The sequence below is a fragment of the Harpia harpyja genome, chromosome 18, assembly GCF_026419915.1.
Source record: "Harpia harpyja isolate bHarHar1 chromosome 18, bHarHar1 primary haplotype, whole genome shotgun sequence".
Lineage (NCBI taxonomy): Eukaryota > Metazoa > Chordata > Aves > Accipitriformes > Accipitridae > Harpia > Harpia harpyja.
In genome coordinates, this window is record NC_068957.1 from 12,195,530 (window position 1) to 12,210,436 (window position 14,907).

Sequence of the window (14,907 nt, forward strand, 5' to 3'; positions counted from 1 at the left end):
CAACAGTAAGATTCATGCTGTGATAAAGCAGCTTCTCAAGAAGCAAGAAACTGAGCCTAGCTGAGGTATCAGCTTTCAAGAAGCTGGGTTTTATTTTGCTCCTGTGGTATTTATCCCCTAAGCCTCCTCTCAAGCATAGGAAGAGAATCAGCTGTTTAAAATTAGAACAGTACACATGTTAACAAGTAACTGTACATCCACTAACAGGAGCATGGGAATGTACTAGAAAATAACAGTCTTTTAAGACTGCTTTAGTAGCACTGGAAGTTGTTGATGTCTGAGAACTTCAGGTTTCTAGATGTCACATGTTTTCCAGGCAAGACTTTTCGGCTGCTTGAACATAGGCCCATTTCCTAGCTCCATACCTGGCATGGAAGTAACCTGCCAGCTAGCTGGGCAAATACGGAATAAGCAAAGTCGGCAGCTGCCTGCTTTGCCAATGGATTGGCTCTGAACATCCCTATTTTTTGGATAGGCATTGGCACAGAGCATTCTGGTTTAGAGGAGTTTCTGGCATGTGGACTTTGTTCCCTTATAGAATGTAACACTGGAAACCTCCAGTTTCCCATAAATAGAAGTTTTTATTTTTAGCCATGCATAAATGAGTGTTCTGAGTCTGTGACATGCCCTACCCAGGAGGCCTGGGGGGATAGCTTGGCCCGGGTAGGTCCAGTGCTCCTTAGTTTTGGGATATTTTTGCTTTCACTGAGAGAGGGGAGAGCATCACCTATTCTTTCTCCTTGCACTGCCCTGGCTGTGTTTGGACAGCTCTGCATCCATACCCACTGCGGGAGGCCCCTTCCCAGCTCACAAGGTTGCCTTGTCCTCAGAAAGACCCTCGCAGCCTCATCTTCCCCCAGGGACTGGAAACTTGAGACTGTGAGCCTGCAGCTCCCAACGGGAAGAATATCACATTAGCCTGGAATGATAACCTGGCCAGTCATGTTCCCCTTGGGGTCTCTTACAAGATATTATTTCAAACCTGCAATCACCTTCTCAGAGCCTCAGTATTGAGTGTCACCAACATCCCATCTGACCCTCTGTGTTTCCATACATCCTCAAAGAAAGTTAGTCACCACTCTAATCTTTCTTTTCTCCTTTTCTCTTTCCCCCTGCCCCTCTTTTACCCTCACAGCAGCTCTGTGTCCGGATGTGCATTCTTGGGTGTCCTGGTTTCAGCTGGGATAGAGTGAATTTTCTTCCTAGTAGCTGGCACAGTGTGTTTTGGATTTAGTGTGAGAAGAATGTTGATAGCACACCGATGGTTTAGTTGTTGCTAAGTAGTGTTTAGACTAAGTTAAGGATTTTTCAGTTTCCCATGCTCTGCCAGCAAGCAGGTGTACAAGAAGCTGGGAAGGAGCATAGCCAGGACAGCTGACCTGAACTAGCCAAAGGGATATTCCATACCATAGAATGTCATGCTCAGTACATAAACTGGGGGATTTGGCCGGGAGGGGCGGATCGCTGCTTGGGCATCAGTCAGCGGGTGGTGAGCAATTGCGTTGTGCATCACTTTTCTTGGGTTTTATTTCTCTCTTTTTTTGTTATATTCCTTGTCATAACAATAACAATAATAATTTATTTTAGTTATTAAACCATTCTTATCTCAACCCATGGGGTTTTGGTATTTTTTTTTTCCAATTCTACTCCCCATCCCACTGGGAGTGGGGAGGACTGAGCGAGCAGCTGCGTGGTGCTTGGTTGCTGGCTGGGGTTAAACCACAACATTGGGTAAATTTGTTATTGGTTGCATTCTATAAACCCTACTCCTCCAAAAACATGAATTATTGTAGGCTGTTAAATATAAATACATTACACTTCCCAACTGATTGTAAAGTGTCAGTTTTGCATGTTTAAAAACTCCTTCCTGGCATTTTCCAAGTCCATTTAAATAGAAAACATACAAATAAAGCACTGTCAGATGGAGTAAAAGTGATTTTGAAGAGGACAGTTGAAACCCATTACTGAGAATGAATCTGTTTTCCTTTTGTTTAAATCACATGGAGATTAAGACTTTATTTTAGACAAGTCCTTGACTACTCCTAAGAAGCACTGTAGTATCAAAAGGAGTCTTTCCAAAGTGCTATGGTTACATTGCTTGTTACTTTGACAAGAGGTTGCAGAAAATAATAAGGCTAAGCTTCATGTTGCTCTTTCAGTTTCCTTAAAATTCTGTTTTTCATGTGTGATATAGTGATTACTATCTGGATGAACAAAGCTATCTTGCAGAAGTACTTCTGAATAGTTGAATCGCAGCTTAATAAATTGAAGCAACAAGCTTAATTCTGAAAAGTATGCAAATGAAATTATTTTTATTCTCAAAAAAATAATGGACCTTTCTGAATTAATTTCTGTATGTCCCTGTTTTCAGAGTGGATTGTTTAATTCCTGTTTACAAGTGTTTGGCTTTTGTTGCTACAGTTTGCTGTAAGCTTCCCCCCTGCTCCTTTTTTTTTTTTCTTTCTCCCATTAGAAAGCCATGCTGCAACCTATTTGTTTAAACAGTGATGTTTTCTCTCAATAAATCATCAGATGAGCTATTGGCTTCATAATCTTTACTTAAAAACAAAAATATCCACATGGGTGCACAGCATTTAGCTAATTAATTTCCGATAATTTGCAATGTTAACAGCAAGCTGCCAGGGGCTTGTGTGACTGTTAATCTGTGGAAGAAGCCAGGGTGAAATGATTGGAGATCTGCTCCTGCTGGTTGCCAGATAAATTCTTCTTATGACAATGTCACTAGGTTAATTAATTCAATTAATGACTCCCAATGCAATGTTTTTCTTTGTCTTTCTCATTTGCCACAGGCTGCTGAACAGGTACTCCTATGGATGTATTCTGAAGTTATGTCACAGATAAGGAATAATGTACCATTTTCATGTCTAGTTCTGAAGTGTCTTATTTTTTTAATGAAGTTTGGTAGCTGTTAATTCCATTAGAAATTAGTTTCTTTTCTTTTTTTCTTAAATGTAAGCAATCAAATATCCATCACTTTATTATTTTCAGAAACAGTCATGATTTTAGGTAACTTTAATGTTAGATCTTTTTTACATTCCCTTAAAGAAAAAACTCAGTGTGGAACTTCGCTCTTCAGAGGCCATGAACTGGATGTTTGCTTTCATCCTTGCAAATGGGAACTGCTGAGCTGGATCAAACCTCAGGTGTATCTAGTTTATCCTCCTAGCTCCACTAATAGCAAGCACTATCTGTTTCAAAGTTCAAGCAGCAGAAAAATGCATCTAACATCTATCTGATGTTTTTTATTAAGGAAAAAGTGAAAGGAAAAATACTTCCAAAAGGGACATGTAGAAAGATTCTGAGACACACGCTATGAGACTCTCAAGAGTCCTCTGTCTTGAATGCCATCTCATTTTTCTGAGCAGAACTAGGAGAATTTGGAGACAGTGCTTTAAAAAGTGTAGCCATCACTTTTTAGATTAGCTCATATAAAAATGTAAATAAAGCACAGAGCAAACAGTGAAGTGGGAATGAAAGTCAGTTTTTCTTCTTGATCCTCAGCTAAGGAGCAAACCAGGGGCAGAGCATCATGACACTCATCCAGATTACACTCTCTGTTGATCCAGTTTTGCACCACTACCCCTCGGACTTCCTGCAGATCACTCTGGATTAACATTATATATTGATATTTGTACTGAGATCACACTACAGCCCTCTGTATTTGTTCTACTGTGTTTCCCATTCATAGTTTTAATTTTGTTCCTTCTCTTGACTATGATCTGAAAACATGCTTGAATCTGAATTCCAGGTTTGGAAATGAACTGAAGCAAGTTGTAAATCCAAATCCCACTGACACCAAAGTTCTGCCCTGGTAGCTGTTCTGGGTTAGCCCCTATTGGTATGTGAGTAAATCAGATTTAGAATAATTTTAATCATTTGGATGACTGATTTAAACTCAGTGAAGACTCTAAAAGGCTTCCAATGAAAGCTGAATCTTGCCATGGGGTGTTGCAGCAACCTAATAAACCTGGAGGAAAAATGTAGTGAGGAACAACTATAGCTATTACCAGGAGATTCATTCTGGCCATTAGCATCACTCAAAAAGCTGAGGAACAGGTGATAGCTGATGTTAGCGGTGCAATAAAGGTATGTATGAGGAAAGTTGCCTCCCTCTGAAGTATCAGTGGGAGCTGCACGCTCCATTTGCTCTGCATAGGAATATCTGGCATTTTTGAGTGTATTTTCAAAGACTGTCAACTGACTTCACAGTAGCTGTCTCTCCTGTGCCATATTAGCCTTGCTGAATTGTGGATGCAGGGGTCAGTCTCCTCTTCACAGGTGAGCCAAGGGTAAGGTCTTCACTGCGTGGTTTGTGAGACGTCTGCTCTTCCTAAACCAGACGCACGCACTTGAACAGGCAGTGCAGGGAAGGAAGGGGGGAGTCCGCAAGTTCATTGCTGAGCTCTGTGCCTTAACAAAGCCTGCCGTGAAGTTTATGGCGTCTTTTGACACTTGTTATCTAATGAAAAGACTATTATCCCCCTAAGGGGGAAATCACCGTGTGCTTTTCTTTAAATTCAATCCAAACATATACTTTTTAAATAGAAACACTCTGGTGTTTCATGTCAGGGCCCTTTAGTATAAGCAGCTGCCCAGGCAAGCCATACACGAGAAGCATAATTTGAGCTGTCATTTCCCTGCAGTAAATGCTTTCCTTTGTCTCTAGGAGCTGAGTGATAGAAATCAGGATATGTAAATTTGGGCAATGGATCTTAATTATGAGCAGCAGGTGTCTGTGCAAGAGTGCTCAGGTGAGGGGGGGGTAGTACAGCTACTGTGACTTGCTTGTTGTCGGTGTACAAAGGGAGAGCTACAAAGCTCCAATTAATTATCCACATTAATGAGCTCAGCGACCCACGTGAAAGGAGAGTGCCTTGTCTGCTGCGCCAGTTTAGTGTTCTCAGCAGACAGTGGTTTAAAAACCAGTTATGCAGCTCAGCCTCTGAAGAGCACCAACAGTAAGGATTAAATTACCATGATAAACCCTGAGAAATCAATTTGTGGGAGTATAGACTATGATGAATAATCCTGCTGAACAAATTAATTGTCTGAGGAACATTTCCTTACAATGTCTTGACCAGAGGAGCATCTTCCCAGTGTGTTTGAAAATGTGACCATCTTTGGGGAGACAACACTGTTTACCTTTTACTGATTTAAAAATAGTTAATTATTATGCTTTTTTTTTTGCCAGCACACCACTAATCACATGGAAAGCATTAAGGTCAGGTGAGCTGGGGGGCATAATTATCGCCTAATGTAACATGTAGATTACTGTTGGACTGCAGTGTCTCTGTCTTGTGTCTGGACAGGTACAGGTAAGGGAAGACAGACAGGAATGGTGCCTCTAGACCAGGTGCAGTCCATGCTGTCTTCAGTCTGACCCCAACCTGAGTGGGTAATTCAGTTTCCATGTCCATTCAGCCATGGATTTTCTACCAAGGGTGTTAATATTGTACCATTTATTGAAAAATGACGCATTATTGATCTTTTTTGCTGAAGTTACCAGTCTGCTTTGTAAGCAAATGCATAAAGGTGAAGTTATGCATTGTGGTTTGAGCTGATTTAAGGTCTTGCTTGATTTAAGGACCCACCCGTGAAAGAGTGGGTCTCTGTCCCTGGTTGTGTGATGCTGTCCTTGTGCTGGCCCTGACATACATGGGGCTCTGTACTGAGTCAGTTCAACTTGCTGACCAACAGAAAGTTAACCCGGAAAAAATAGCAGATGGCTGAGATCTTCCTTCCTCATCCTTTGGTGTTAGACCATCCCTTTTCCCCTCACCAGAGACGTCATAATTCTCTTTTAAGTAGGGCAGTTTAAGTAGTAATAGACAGGAGCCCCCCATGTGGACAGTAAGGACCAGTCTGTCACCTGGACAATATACTTGAATCAAGTGGTTTTTCCCTTGCAACTTGCTTCCTGTTCCCTGCACTGATGGGATGAGACCTTGGGCCATTCCTGGGATAACCCAGTTTTGTTATTATATAACTCCTGGCTTGGAGCAGATTGCTCTTTGCAGCCCTTCAGTCAGTCCTCTTCCCACTGGTGTTTTTTTTTTTTTTTTTTCTTCTTTTTGCCCCCTCCAACTGTGGCAATATCTAAGCAGACATATGGGCCCTCATTATGCATTGTCCTACACCTTGTGTGGCCACAGAGGTTGGTGCAAAGTGGGTGTTAAACAGCATCATTCTTATGTGGCAGTGTTTTACACCCCCTTGGTAAATGATTACGTGAGGTCCAGAGAAATAAACTGTCAGCTCCAATACACCACAGTGCAGTTCTGCTACAAATTTGGGGCACTGTCATTTGAAGAAACAAAAGCCTTTCCTCCTTTGAAAAACAAAATCAAAACCAAAAGAAACAAAATCTGTAACAATGGTAATCGTGTGAAGGGAGGACATTTGGCCAGGTTATAGCAGAATAACTTAATGGGTGACCTCACATGTCAAACAGTATATATAGACAAATAATTATTAAACAAAACCACTTTGCTTCTCTAGCTCTACTGCTTCTTGCAAAGCAATAGTCCCCAATTTGTTTTTCAGTAGAAAACTTGCGGATATGGTTGCAAGGTTAAAATTGTAACATCCTATCCATTTGTAAATCTTTCCACAACCAGGAATGTTTCTGAGTAAGAGCTGAAGCATCTCTACATGTTTAGAGGAAACGTTACACAATGCAGGACAAAGCAGTCGAGCCACTTTAAACAGAATAAATGAACGAAGGCTTCAAGGTAGGATCAGCTGTTTATTTACATCCATTGTCTCCTTGTTTCCCACACAAATATATTCTGTGTTTAAAATTTATAAAGCTGGGCAAGCCCTTCTCACGCTGTTCTCAGTAAAATATTGCTCGCCGCATCTCTCTGAGGGGCTACTGACAAATAGGCTCTTGTTGTCTAACTTTCTCTCTGCTGAGGTTAATGATTAAGTGGTTCAGAAGGTTAATTCCTGGAGATAGTGTTGTCTTTGGCTTGAACAGATGTTGGTAGTGCTTTAATGTGGTTATCAAACTCTGCTGCCCTTCATTCTTTGCTCTGTGCAGTCCTGGGTATTGTTCACCAATGCATTCCAGGCCCACTCTATGGAGATCCAGCAGAGCTGAACATACCATCGCATTACCGCTGCAGAGCATCGGCTTTCCTGAGGTCACACTGGATAATGCTAATATATAGCACATAAACTGATAACGACAGTCTTGATCTTTAAAAGATCTGTAAATATTTGTATATGTATAAAGATACAGAATACCTTTTGAGGCTCTCATTGAACAATCTGTAAAGCCACTCACAGTCTTTATATTGGCAAATCTCTCAATAGCTCCTACAGAGCAGTGCATCACTGTGTAAACCCTGCCCCTCCTCCCCTCAGCACCTCATATCTTGTTAGATGATATGAATCTCAAGGGTGTCTGAAGTAATCTGTTGTGTAATCAGTACCTTTAACAGCCTGTTAAAACACTGGGGGTTGGACCAATATTTACAGCGCTTGAAGCTCTGTCATTATAGGAGCTGCTGGATATGCACAGAAGTCCTTTATTCCCACATCCACAGTGTCATAACCATCCATCATTAGGTGGTAGGAAGAGCAGTGTCAGGAATGCACTTACCAGGCAGCCTTGCAAACACCTCTTCCTACACACTGCTCTAGACCTGCTAGCAGAAAAGCTGTTGGAGTTAAAAGCATCTAACCTCACTCTGTCTGGATATGTAAATCTCATTGTTTTAATTATTGCATCGATTTTCTTCTTATGTGTTTTTTAACATCACTAGCTCACAAATTGTATCCAGATTCAATACAGGATAAAGCACTGTGTTTTGATTTGGGCAAGAATTAGTTAACTTGTAGGAGTTAACTGGCTTGTGAAATCAGGGCATTTTCCAAGAACCTTGTGTTCCTACAATGTAGAGATTTTTTTTAAATCAATTCACAGTTGCAAACAGAAGCTGGGTCCCATGACCAAAATACATGTTAGTATTTTAAATAGTAGGATGCAAAAAAGAGTACAAACTTTATAATTTCTATAAGCAGTCCTTGAAAGAATAAATTCTAAGCCAGCCTCATGGTGGGATTCATTATATTTGAATGTCAATACTGACAATGCCATAAGTGAATCATCATCTTGGACTTTACCTGTTCTTTATTATTTGTGAAACCGTAAATGGAGAGGAATTGTTGCTTTTTGCTTTTCTTTCATTATGCCTGGAGATTAAACTTGAAGCTGATCATACCTGCATCCCTACCCAGTGCTGTGTGAGAAGCTCTGCCCTTGTGGTGTTGTGCACTCCTGACTCCCTGATGGTCACCAATGCTGAGTGGCACCATGCCCTGTTTTTAGGTTCCCTGGTGCAGTCTGTAGTTTTAAACCTGCTGGAAAACATTGGTGCTGTTGCATATGATCACAGGCAATGTCTTATGGCCACAACCTTTACCACAAATGCAATACCTGGGTTTAACTGATCCTCATCCTAACAGATTTCAAACATAATTGTGCTTAGAGGCTGTTCTAGCTAAGGCTCTTCTTCAGTGCTCCAGCTGAAGCTGTGCCATGGGGCAGAAAGGAGTGAAAACTCCCAGGGCCAGAAAAAGAGAAAGAATAAATTATCACAGTAATGAGGGTGCTTCTCTGGGGATGGAGTGCGAGGTCCCTATGCCCCATGACTCTTCACAAGCAGTTAATTTGTTTTTGTGTCAGATTGTCTTTCAGCTGAAGCAGCCTTTGCTCTCCCTTATTTTTACCCATGGGTGTCTCTAAAAAACAATTTGTACCCCAATTCAGTTGTAATCTGCAGGAAGTTCTTTTAATCTTCCGTAAAGCTATTTTTTTATATATATATCTTTGCACTGGATTTAGGTTGGATCCCACTTTCTTAAAGAGAACTCGCCATGGTTATATCTGCTGAAGTCTCAGTGGTATCCTGTGTGGCAGTATCAGTCCTTCCCAGCTGGGTCCTGGGCTTACCTTCACCTTTTTTTGCAGCTGCATCACTTCAGTCAATCTTTATTGGCCCGTGATTGATTAGAAACTCCCTCCCACCCTGTCTTTTCCTTTCTTTGTCACTTCCAACTGATGAACTTAACATTTCTGCTTCTGCTCCTTACTTAAGGCTCGTTATATTTGTTGTTGGTGCTATGGAAGCCAGCTCAGATTGGAAGGCCCGGTGTGCCGAGGGCTGGAGGGCACTTGCAGCTCTGAGGAGTTTCCAGTCTCAGGCATAAGCCAGAGCGGGCATGAAGCAGCAAGGGTAAGATTGGGTAAGTTGGTCCATCAGACTCCTCTGGGCAAAGTCTTTCCAAAGTTTTCCTCCTCTTCACCCCGCTGAAGCTGGAGATGTGATTCCCGTAGATTTCCATGACAACACAGTTAAAAAACTCCTTTCCCTGTTGATAACTTATATTTAGCCAACAATCTCGGTTAGGCTAAATCTCTTGATGCTGCTTGTATGTGTATTCAGACCAGGGACTTGCACATATACACTTCATTTGATATGAAATTTCTAGTGATTTTATCAAATCCTGGTTGCATATACCCCAAATATTTCTCTACAGAACCATACGTACCGAAACATGAGATAGCTAGAGGGATGGCACCAGCACACCCGTGTGCTGAAGGATAAGAAAACAGGAGTTCATGCAAGACAGGAGCCTCCGTGCTTGCTTTTCTGCTGCGTGTACAGCAGAGGGAGCACAAAGTAACCGGCAAACGATGGGAGCCCGGCGCTGTGGGGGTAACCGCGGGCAGTGCTGCTTGCGGCGAAGACTAGGAAGAGGAAAGGGGGTGGACAGTAGGTAACGTCACAAAACCATAGTTTTTATGTACTTTAAAAACCGCCTAACACCTGGAGAGAAATACGGTTTAGCCAGATAGAGCTGACTGCAGTACAATAAAGAGAACAGTTGTGTTTCAAACTTACAGAAAATTGCTGTACCACAAGAATCTACTCCCCTGCAAACTATCCCTACCTATTTGCACGGGTCTGTTCTCATTGGTAATGTACTGGAAATTATGCTGACACTGTCCAAAGGGTGTTTTGAGCATAAGTAGGAATATGCTGCAGTGAATGGATTTAAATTCCTCTAGGGCTATATTTCTTCTGGTGAGCTGTTGTGCACTTACGCGTGTGCATCGCACCAGGATATTAATTAATGTTGCTAGATCTCTGCATGTAATGGCAGGGACTCCAGAGACTGGGAATGGTTTGATTTGCATGTGTATGAATTTCAGATCGCTTGCAGTATTCCTGTGATGTATCTGTTGTAATTGGTGTTTGCAATGTCTGAAGGCAGATGAAGGCCATGATAAGTGTGGTTATGTCTGAGGATGCCTGGCTTTCCCCTGATCCTTCAGGAGGTGACTGCTCTGCAGACATTCAGCAGTGACTCTTGAAGAAAAGCAACCCCTTGTCCCAGCTGCTGATTTCCACCTCTTCTCTGGCTGTGGTGCTTGTAAGCCACATCGTCAACTGGGACTGGCTGAAAAGTAGCCCAGCAAAAATAAAAAAAATCATCTTCTTTCAGATGGATCAATTTCACAGCTTGGTTCACCGTAGAACTGCACAGATGCTGTCATGGCATAGGCACATACATGAAGGAGAAACAAGAAACACAGGATGGAGGGGGGGATGTGGCTGTTAACTCTGGTTTAAAGGTACAGCAAACCCTGGGCCAAGTGCCTTTTACCAAGTTGGTGCTGAGCAGAGCTTGTTCTGAATTAGAATTTATCCCCCCAAAATGTTATCCTCCCTGGAAATATAAAGTCCACGTTCAGCAGTTTCCCACAGTGGGGGAGAAATATAGTTTAGAAAGAAATCTTTTTGTTTTGAAATCTTCCAAAGGAAATTGAGCCCAGACCTCCACCTCACAGGGCTGAGGAATGTGACTACTTAGCCAGTGCTGTAGGACCAAAGCCATACCTCTCGTACCACAGGACCCTGGAAAACCTGGGAGGAGAGCTAATTCACCATTTAGCTAAAAAAAAAAGCTACTAAATAAAGGGAGATGGTCAAGAGGAATTAGGTTCGTCAGTGAAGCAGAGCAGGCAACTCTGCAGTGGAAAAGCATCGTGGTCTGAGAGAGGTGCAAGGAAGAAAGCACTTTCTTGAGGTCCTTGTTAAGAGGCAGTGGAGTTTGATGAAGGTGCTTTAGGAGGTGGGACATGCTGCCCATGTCCTGCTGGGTGCCAAAGACAATAGGAAGCAGTGACACTGAGTTAAGGACTTGCCACAGAAGAATGAAGAAATTCAAGTCATGTTCTTAAAGAATTGTACAAAAGTTGGTGAAAAGGAGAAAGATGAAGTACAATCAAGCAATTTGGTGGAGTGTCAGAATGGAGAAAAATAATTTTTCATTAGTTGAAGGGCTATAATGGAGAAGAAAGTCTGAAAGATGAAGTTTTTCATGACTCTCAAGGAGACAGAAGAAGTCCGGATTCCTTTATTGTTTCCTTGGTTGCAGGTGTGAATTTTCAAAGTCACCTAAGACAGTGGAGTATACAGATTACATTAAGATTAAAAACCAACTAAATACTTACTGGCGTGATCAGGTCCCTTTGGAAAGCCTCGCTGGCTGCAAAATGTGTGTGTTGTATCTATACTTGCCTATAATGAGCTATTCACCAATGCAACAAAATAAGCCATGCTGCATGTGTCACACAGGCAGACCAATGTTTCAGGCTGCTGTTATGAATATCTGTCCCACGTGGGCATGGGTAGCAGTCAGGTGGCTGAATTTTATGTTTAGGGAAATCAGTCTGTGCGAGATGAGCACAAATAAAACATGGATTTAAAAAAAGTGGAATTATTTCCTGCTACAGAACATGGGAGCCCTCAGGTCCTGCGAAAGTCCTTTTCAGATCACCGTTCCTTGCGATATCCAAGAGCGAGACCAGAGTGATGCCCCTGTTATTTAAATGCCTGCTGCTCTCTAGAGAAAGAAAACATTTGTGGTACAAGAATGTGTCATGGATCTTCTTTTCTTTGTCCACGTTCCTGGGCACAGTATTTTTGCACTTTGAAACAATGAAAGTTCACAACAGAAATGTTCAATTAACTGTTAAACACTCTCATCAATTCAGGGATCATTTCCAAATCTGATGGATGAGTTCAAAATATTCAATTCATTCTAACCATCAGGCGGAAAAACAGTCAAACTCCTGAGGAGAAAAGAGCAGATAAATGCTGAAATGAACTTGCATATCTTTAAGAGGTATGGTGCATTGGAGACATTGAGTTATGAACATGAAAACTTCCCAAGTGTGTACTGTAAGCAGAATAATAATGGGCAATGTCTCAAGCTAAGTGTTTTCTTTCTCTGGCTTCATTTTGATCCAAGTTTAAAAGGCATGGCATTTGTGTTTGTGTACACATGGAGAGAGTCTCATACCAAGCACTATTCAATTATTTCGCATGACAGTAAATAAAAAAAGGAAAATACTACTAAAAATATAAAGTTAAAAAGTATGCAAATATTAAAGTCCAAGAGGAAAAACTGAAAGAGGACTTCATGAATTCTTGGCTAAGTGAGTAATTTTTAGAACTCTCCAAAAAACCTGCCATTTGTAAGTTGCTTTATTTGGATAGTGAGGATATATTTTGGATTTTTAATCAGTTCTGTTGCTAACAGATGCATCCAATGGATTCATGGTGCAGAAACTTTTGAGAGAGTTTTGAATCAATGCAACTTGTAAGCCACTGAAAAGTGACTAGAAACAAATGAAATTTCCTGCTTTAAAACAATATGATTCTGTTTTGTATAAGTAGTGCTCTTAAATTCACAGATTCTGTATTTTATTAAAAATAGGTTATGTAACATGAAAGAACATGTTGGAGTTTTACATTCATGTTTTACTGAATCCCGTTACAGTTTCCTGTAATTCTGTATTATGTATTAACACACTCAATTATACTTCCACTAGATTTTTAGACTCTGGTTCCATTGGCTTCCATTCAAAACTGCATTGTGAAAATGATGAGCTATGAATTATTAAAAAAAAAACAACAAAGCCAACAGTAGGTGCACTCATATCAAGACTGTTCCATTGCTAATATCCATATTGTTACTTTTCAGAATATCCAGAGTTTCCATAGCTGAACTGTTTCCATTGTTATGGAGTGATGTGATGCACGGCTTAAGTGATCTACTCAAGACAGAATAGAGGTCAGTATGTTTGCTTAAACAATCATTTTAATAGTAATAATTTTAATACAAAAATGTATCATAGTTGCTGAATGGATTCCCATGAAAATAGTGTTGATACTGTGCTTGTGTTTATATAGAAAAGGTCTGGAATTTGGAAGAAAAGGAAGAGTTATTCTTCCCATTTTGTGGGTGGAGAATCCTATCATTAAGATACCAAGTGACATATCCAGGTTGACGTGGGAGGTTGGTAAAGGAACTATGAACTGAGCCAAACTTCGTAAGTCTCAGGGTGCAGTTCCATAATGCAGCTGAGCTACCAAAACTGTAGCTCCCACTGAAAAGGGAGATCTTATTTCCCCTCATTCATTCCCTTCTGCCAATGCTGGTGCTTGTCTGACCATTCACTGAGCCAGTTCAGGGAGTCCAACAAGCAAAAAACCCAAATTACCCCCGCTCCTGGGAGCAGGAGAAAGGAGAAGGGGAACACCTCTGGGTTCTCCTCACTTTCTCTTGCTGTGTCTTTTTGGGTTACTGCAAAGATCTGATAATGTTGTGTGAGCCTGTATCAACACCATAATCCCAGGGCAGCAGAGGTTTGAGCATTGAAAAGGGATCCTGCCCTCCTTTCCACCACCACTACTCTCCCTGTTCTGGTCTGTTAGGGCCTGGCACACTTCCAGCATGGCTGCTTGGATTTCACCGTTAGATCCGTATAATATGCCAACAGCGAAATGCAGACTGGGCTTCTCCTTGCCAGCTAGGTACTATAAAATAAGTGAATTGTGGGTACATGGAAGTAACTGAAGTTGGCAGAAACTGTCATTTGTGTGGTATATATGTATCGCTTCCTATCACTTGTCAACTCTATAAAATAACAAACTTCATTAGTTGACCCAAATGTAAGTACTAAAAATAAACACATCAGCAACACTTTGCTTGGTCTTTACAGAATAAAAATCTTCTGTTATTTACAGAGCCTGATTCTTCCATTTCGCTTAATACGCTAACCTTTCTTTATTGGCCCGCTTATTAGTAACACTTGCTTTTGGGAGATTGTAATGTTGCTGAAAGCACACAAAATACAATTCCTCTAGCCATTAATCCTTGTCTTGATGCTACCTCCACAGTACAATGCCTCTCTCTTTTACCCCTGGCTTTTTTTCTTTCGCTTTTTCTTTCTTTTTTTTATCCCCTCTGTTTACCCCAATGCAGCCACTCCACGAAGTAATCCCTTTTGTGGCAAGCTTGCTGCAAACTAACTCCTATTTACACTGGCTGCAATTTTCAATTAAAGACAAGAACTTAACTTTAGCGGAGGGTCCTATAGAAGCTGCAGTGTCCAGCATTTGGGACTTAGATTTGCTTTCCCAGCTTGAGACTTTGAAGTTGGGAAGCATGAGAGAGTGGCTGGATGAGGTGGTAAAGTGTCTTTCAGATAAGAGCTTTAAAGCAGAAAACATGTTAACCCAAGGGCTCTGAGGTTAGGGAAAAACAAAAGGTAGGAAAACAAATCTCATGCAGAAATGATGTATGGGCCTTGTACCTAGAAACATGATTTAAGGCAAACAAGTTGCTGAATTACCCTTTGTACAGTTTAATAATATTAGCGACATAAAAACTGGACTTCTTTTAAAGAATATCACTAAGGTTTCCAGTCTAAACCAATTAGGCTTTAAGCAGAAGACTGTGAAATGCCACTTAGCATCCTGGTTTTAAGCTTATAAAAACCAACTGTAGTAAGAAGGAACTCTA